The 6,316-nt window shown below is 42.3% G+C and overlaps 1 protein-coding gene across 1 annotated transcript in view; it reads left to right on the top strand.

The window, feature by feature from the left end:
• LOC106525905 (leucine-rich repeat and fibronectin type III domain-containing protein 1-like protein) overlaps positions 1-6,316 on the top strand; it is a gene marked incomplete at both ends in the record, with an annotated part of 175,206 nt that overhangs the window by 134,658 nt on the left and 34,232 nt on the right. The window contains 1 exon segment of the mRNA XM_014020290.1: positions 2,159-2,235.

Below are 6,316 nucleotides of genomic sequence, written 5' to 3'. Positions count from 1 at the left end.
AATGTAGCTGAACATCAGCAGCTGAATGTAGCTGAACATCAGCAGCTGAATGTAGCTGAACATCAGCAGCTGAATGTAGCCGAAGGTTGGGCTGAACAGCTAACAAAGCTGAACTCTCAGCCGTTCATGTCTCTGACTCCCTGATGTTAAAGGATCAGTATTCTGTGTTTCTCAGGGATATAGTTCTATTCTGTACCAAAATAAAGTAAATATGTCAGCTTGAGGTGTTGTTAAAATGTTATTTATTTGTATAAATCAAAAATAAACTTGACTTCTCATCAAATTTGTTTCTAAACACCTTGAAATTGGCTTCAGTTTCTTTAAAACCTCCTACAATCGCGTCACGCCCATTTCTGCTCGTCATCACAGCCGCTTCAAGCTGTTTACAACCTGAACGGGTGTATTTTGTTGTAATAATAATTTAAAAAGCAGAAATATTATGAAATATCGGATTTGTAAAATAGCAGCTCAGGACACAGTTGTTGAATGATCCCACCTCAGACCGTAAACTAGGTTTTCTGAAGAACCAGAGTGAGTTGACAGAACAGTGTTTATCTTGGTAAATATCAGTCATCCTCACACATCAATGTTAGGATCATTTGTTATGTCTAAAGTCTGGTGCTGTTGTTGTTGTTGTTGCTGTTGTTGTTGTTGTTGTTGTTGTTGTTGTTGTTGCTGCTGTTGTTGTTGTTGTTGCTGTTGTTGTTGTTGCTGTTGTTGTTATTGTTGTTGTTGTTGTTACTGTTGTTGTTGTTGTTGCTGTTGCTGTTGTTGTTGTTGTACATCACTTAACAGCAGTCTATCTGGGGGCTCAGCTGGGTGCAGAGGGCGAGGGGCTGCTGCTGTCTCCAGAATCAGATCTTCACATCTGATCTGGCTCCGTCACGCTTCCTTCAATCTTCCTCTGTCTTCTAATCCAGAACATTTAGTGTTTGTTTCCTAATCTCCTAATCCTGTTTCATTATCACCCAGCAGACTTTGTGCACTTCACAGCAGATATGAGCGCAGAAAATATCCAAACATCATCACTGGGAGGGAAATGAGTTTTGAAGGCTTCATGTAATAAATGCAGGAGTTGTTCCAGCTGGGGTCAGAACCAGAACCTGGTCTGTTCTGACCCTGATGGGACGGACACATCTGGACTGGAGGAATCCTGWAACACGTTTGGTTTCAGGTTTTGGGTCTCAATCCCTCTGCAGGTTTCTCTCCACATCTGAGCAGATAATTAATCATCATCAGGTCCTGGAGCTGATGACATCATCACTTTGTTTGATCTTTGTGTTTAGATGTGTGTTGAGTTTATATGACACGTGTCGTTCAGTGGATGATTCAAAGCAACAGCGTCCCTCTGCTGGACTCTGACCTACATTTGAGTCCTGGACGTCCCCAGAGGGAGAAGAGCTGCTGTCCTGACGCCTGTCATCTCACAAAGTGCAGCTATGAGACCACCACAACTGTTATGTCCCTCCCACTTACACAAAACAATATGATGCCTTCATCCATGTCTTTAAATATGTTTAGGAACACATTTCACTTATTTTCTGTTAGACAGACAGACATTTGCAATGTTACTTTATTAAGTAAGACATAAAGGATTTAAAAATGCACTTTATGGCAGAAGAATCGACAACTTTAGGATGGTGGCACAATCTACTGATTTAAAGAGAAAAATATATAGATATTATGAGTGCAACGATCCAGAAAAGTCACGGTTCGGTTCGATACTTTAGTCTCAGTTTGATAAGTGTGAGACTAAAGATTAACCTCTAAGATTAAGACTAAGATTAACCTRAAAAGTCCAGTTTTTAAATTAAATGTTGCTGAAACAGCAAGTTTCTCAGTGGATCTGTGCTCCACAGTGCAGCCTAGGTGGAGTAGTCGAACACAGATCCACTGATCCTTCAACACAGAGCATCTTCAGAAGACAAGTTGATAAAATAAATGTTTAAAATCTATATTGATCTATACACAGTGGGGAATGAATGGTTCCATTCAGGCACTTGTTGCACTCCAAATGTATATATTCTAATTTTCAGGCCTTTGAATATTTTCTTTGATACTGTATTTGTCTGTCCAACAAACATTTAAGCCGTTCTCCCACCTGTGATGTTTGAAAGTTTTTCAGATAAAATAATTGCTGTTTTGCTTCCTGCTGCAGGTCAGATCCAGCCGTCGCCTCAGCTGCTCCTGGTTGGCTCCTCTGAAGAAAGGAATCCTGAATATGCTCTTCTTCAGGTAGGTTTGAGCTCTCTTTACTCAGGTTTTCAAACCTGACGCTGAATTTAACTTTAAAACCAAATCAAGAGTCAGAACGTTTGATTCTTCAGAAGGTCTGAGCTGAAATCTCTCAGCAGCTGTTTCAGACTGAGAGCAGGACAACAGGAGGCAGAGGCAGCAAACAAACACAAAATTGTGCACAAAAAATAATAATAACTTCATCATTTGTTCAGTTTGTTTGCTTAAATTAATATTTACTGATCAGATGAATGCAACCAAGTAGAAAAAGTCAGAGGTAACAGCACGGTTGTGATAAAACTTGCGCTTGTTCCCAGGTTTCACTGCGGTGTTCATGAGACTTTAACACCAGCCGGCTCAGTTCAGTAAATATTGTCTGATTTGTTCTTTACATTTAATTCTCTGCCGTCTTTACTGCAGTCATGAGGAAACATTGACAGACGTGAAAATAAGCGTTCTTCATTTCATTTTTCTTCTTTAACAAATGAGCGTGGGAGGACGGAGACGAGAGGAAACATCCTGATAATAAATAATCTCACAGTTTTTATTGTTCTTCCATGAGCAGTGGAATCAAACCTAGAAGAATACAAGCTGTAATAACAGCCTTCACCAATTTACTGCCTCCGTGGCGTTTATTAAATCCTCCTTTATTTTGTGAGTGCTTCTCTATGTCTCTCTCCTCRGCTCATTCATCTATTCATCCCCCGTGGTTTCTGTTCACAATGAGTGCAGATGATGGTTTTTCTTGTGCGCTTTAGGCCTCAGTGTTTGTTCCCATTAGCACCAGGCTCAAATCTGTCACTGAGACTGAGACTCCTGCTCACTGAGACAGAGACTCCTGCTCACTGAGACAGACTCCTGCTCACTGAGACAGACTCCTGCTCACTGAGACAGACTCCTGCTCACTGAGACAGACTCCTGCTCACTGAGACAGACTCCTGCTCACTGAGACAGACTCCTGCTCACTGAGACAGACTCCTGCTCACTGAGACAGACTCCTGCTCACTGAGACAGACTCCTGCTCACTGAGACAGACTCCTGCTCATCACGTTGTTCTGCAGCCAGACTCGTTTCTGCAACCAAAGCTCCAACAGCACACAGGCTCTTTTAACACTGTGTTGGAATGAACCCATCTGAATGGATCCACAACTGTGAGGACACCCTGAGGACACTGTGAGGACACTGTGAGGACACTGTGAGGACACCCTGAGGACACTGTGAGGACACTGTGAGGACACTGTGAGGACACTGTGAGGACACCCTGAGGACACTGTGAGGACACCCTGAGGACACTGTGAGGACACTGTGAGGACACCCTGAGGACACTGTGAGGACACTGTGAGGACACTGTGAGGACACCCTGAGGACACCCTGAGGACACCCTGAGGACACTGTGAGGACACCCTGAGGACACTGTGAGGACACCGTGAGGACACCCTGAGGACACTGTGAGGACACCCTGAGGACACTGTGAGGACACCGTGAGGACACCCTGAGGACACTGTGAGGACACTTTTTTGTTTCTGCTCTCGGAGGAGTAAGACACTTTTCCCTTCTCTCCTGCCCTTCCTTATCTTCCCTGCTTTGCTGCTCGGAGCTTCTCTACATTTTTCATCTGAAACCAGAAATTGTGGATATTTTTATTTTTATGGATTTGGTCAGCTGGTCTCGTTATATATTTTTGAAACAAAGTTTTTTCTTCCATGGGAGGACATGTCAAAGGTGGGACCTCTGTTCTTCTCTTTTCTGGATATACAGTATATCTGGATTCTGATCACTGGATTCTACAGATTGGCTGGGTGGTCTCCTGGTGGTCTACAAATCAGCATAGGTGGCTTTTCATCTCCTGGCTGCCGGACCAGTTTGATGGATGGCCGTTCTATCAGCACTCGGACATTGGCCTTGAGTGAGCTGGACTCGGTCTGCAAGCGGTTCTGTTGAGGGTCGCAAGCCGGCTGTGGTCCCTGGACTTTGCTGGCCAGATTGAACTGATCTTGGAGAAGCTGATAGATTCGGCTCAGCAGAATTTGTCCACACCATTTGTCTGATTGGATTCACTACCTTGAGATGTACCAGCAGACATTAAAGCAGATGGAAAATTGTTATTGTCTGCCTGACTCTTTTGTTCCCAAAACAACTGATTACAGAATCTGGATCTCCCCGACAACGGCCTTGAATCTGTTGACTAAATTCTTTCTTGTTGGATTACGTCGATAAGGCTCTGCCCCCCCCCCCTTCTCTCACCTGTCTGATGTGGTTTCCTGAGCAGACAGAATGAACAGTTCCATCAATATTCTGAACTATGGCTGCGCTGGTTTAGGGGACCGGATCCTTTCGGGGCCCCCTAAACTCACTTACTCCTCTGGCTAAAAAATCTGCCCCATGCAGAGGTTTTTTCATAAACACCATAGGGTGTCACATTGTTGATATAATATGATGTTTTTGCTTTTTTCCTCATCTTCCCTTATGTGGTTTTTAGATTTACTGTTGTTAAAGGTAGCACAACTGTGTTTGCTGCATGACCGATTTAGCCTGTTCCCCCATGTTTGTCTTGTTATGTCTTCTTGAATGGGTGTTTCTTAACTGRCCCCTCCCCCCTTCCCTGAATGTACAGCACCTTGTGAATTTATTTCTGTGAAAGGCGCTAWATAAATAAAACTTTACTTACTTACTTACTAACTTACACCATGAGGACACTGTGAGGACACTGTGAGGACACTGTGAGGACACTGTGAGGACACACAACAGTGAATGTGTGTCAAACATCTGAGGCAGACTAATTCCTGGAGGAAACCTGTTCTTCTCCTCTCTCAGCAGAAATGAGCAAATCAACGACAGCAAGCTTTTAAAAGTGGATAAAGCATTTTTCTAACTTGACCCGTAAATACCATCATTTCCTGTAAGTTTAGAGAAGTAAACAACCGAGGTAAACAACAGAAATAAACAACAGAAGTAAACAACAGAAATAAACTTCAGCCAGGTCCTCTGGAGAGGAGATTTTTACTCATTCTCTCTTCACGTCTGCTGGATTTTAACTGGAATTGATTTAGTTAGAATCTGGAGCTGTTTTAGACTGAATTACATGTAATTTGATTGTTTTATTATACTGTTCTCTGAATATTTTCCTTCTAAATGCTGTTATTTAAAAAGCATTTTTCATGCTCAAAGTATAACAAACTTTTTAAAACACATGCAGTAACAGGAGCAATAATTACAAGTGATACACTAAATATTGGCTAAATGTCTGTAAAACAAGCTGAGTTAAAGCCTCTTKAGCTGATTAGCTGTGGCGGCCATCTTGAATTAGCTGTAGCTCTTCTGTTAAAGTAGATATGATACTTTTAAATCCTTCAMTTGGGTCTTTATAAAGTGGAACTACAAAGCTCCTTATTTTAAATTCACCAGCTCCTCTTTCACCACTTTTCTGCTGTTTGTCTCAAAGCAGCTCGTTTTGTTGCTGTTCCTTTAAGATGCTTCAAGCCCCGCCCCCTCCTGCTTTCAGACCGGTCCACTCCAGTTTGTGAGAGGGGTGTCAGGTTTTCTATCAGTAAGAGAAATTTATTTATAATTTAATTAAAAGATGTCAGAGTGTGCCCCAGAACTAAAGGAGAATAAAGACAAGGATGTTGTCGTTGTTAAGGACAGGTCTTATTTGGTTTCATCACAGATAATTTACCGTAATATTTCAGAAAACGTCACAGAAAACAGAGAAAACTGAACGAGCTGAAAAATATGACCCAAACAGAAAATAAAAATCTCTCTGCAGCACCGGGAGAGACTAAACTCAASMGTTCTGCCTCCAAGTCCACAAAATGTGTTTAACAGCTAAAGAAGTGGATTTTACGGAAATGTCTCCTTTACTCATGACTTGCTGAGAGTTTCTGTAAAATTAGATATTTTAGAAAATGAACAGAAACAGGAAACATGATAAAGGTAAAGGTGCTTTATTTGTCATCAGTGTATGTTTCCACACAATGACGAAATTGTGCTCTGCATTTAACCCATCCACACCCAAGTGGAGCAGCGGGCAGCCATGTGAGGCGCCCGGGGAGCAGTTAGGGTTAGGTGTCTTGCTCAAGGA

The sequence above is a fragment of the Austrofundulus limnaeus genome, unplaced genomic scaffold, assembly GCF_001266775.1.
Source record: "Austrofundulus limnaeus strain Quisiro unplaced genomic scaffold, Austrofundulus_limnaeus-1.0 Scaffold247, whole genome shotgun sequence".
NCBI classification, from domain to species: Eukaryota; Metazoa; Chordata; class Actinopteri; order Cyprinodontiformes; family Rivulidae; genus Austrofundulus; species Austrofundulus limnaeus.
Note: the sequence above shows the minus strand (reverse complement) of the source record. Positions and strands in the feature narration are given on the sequence as shown.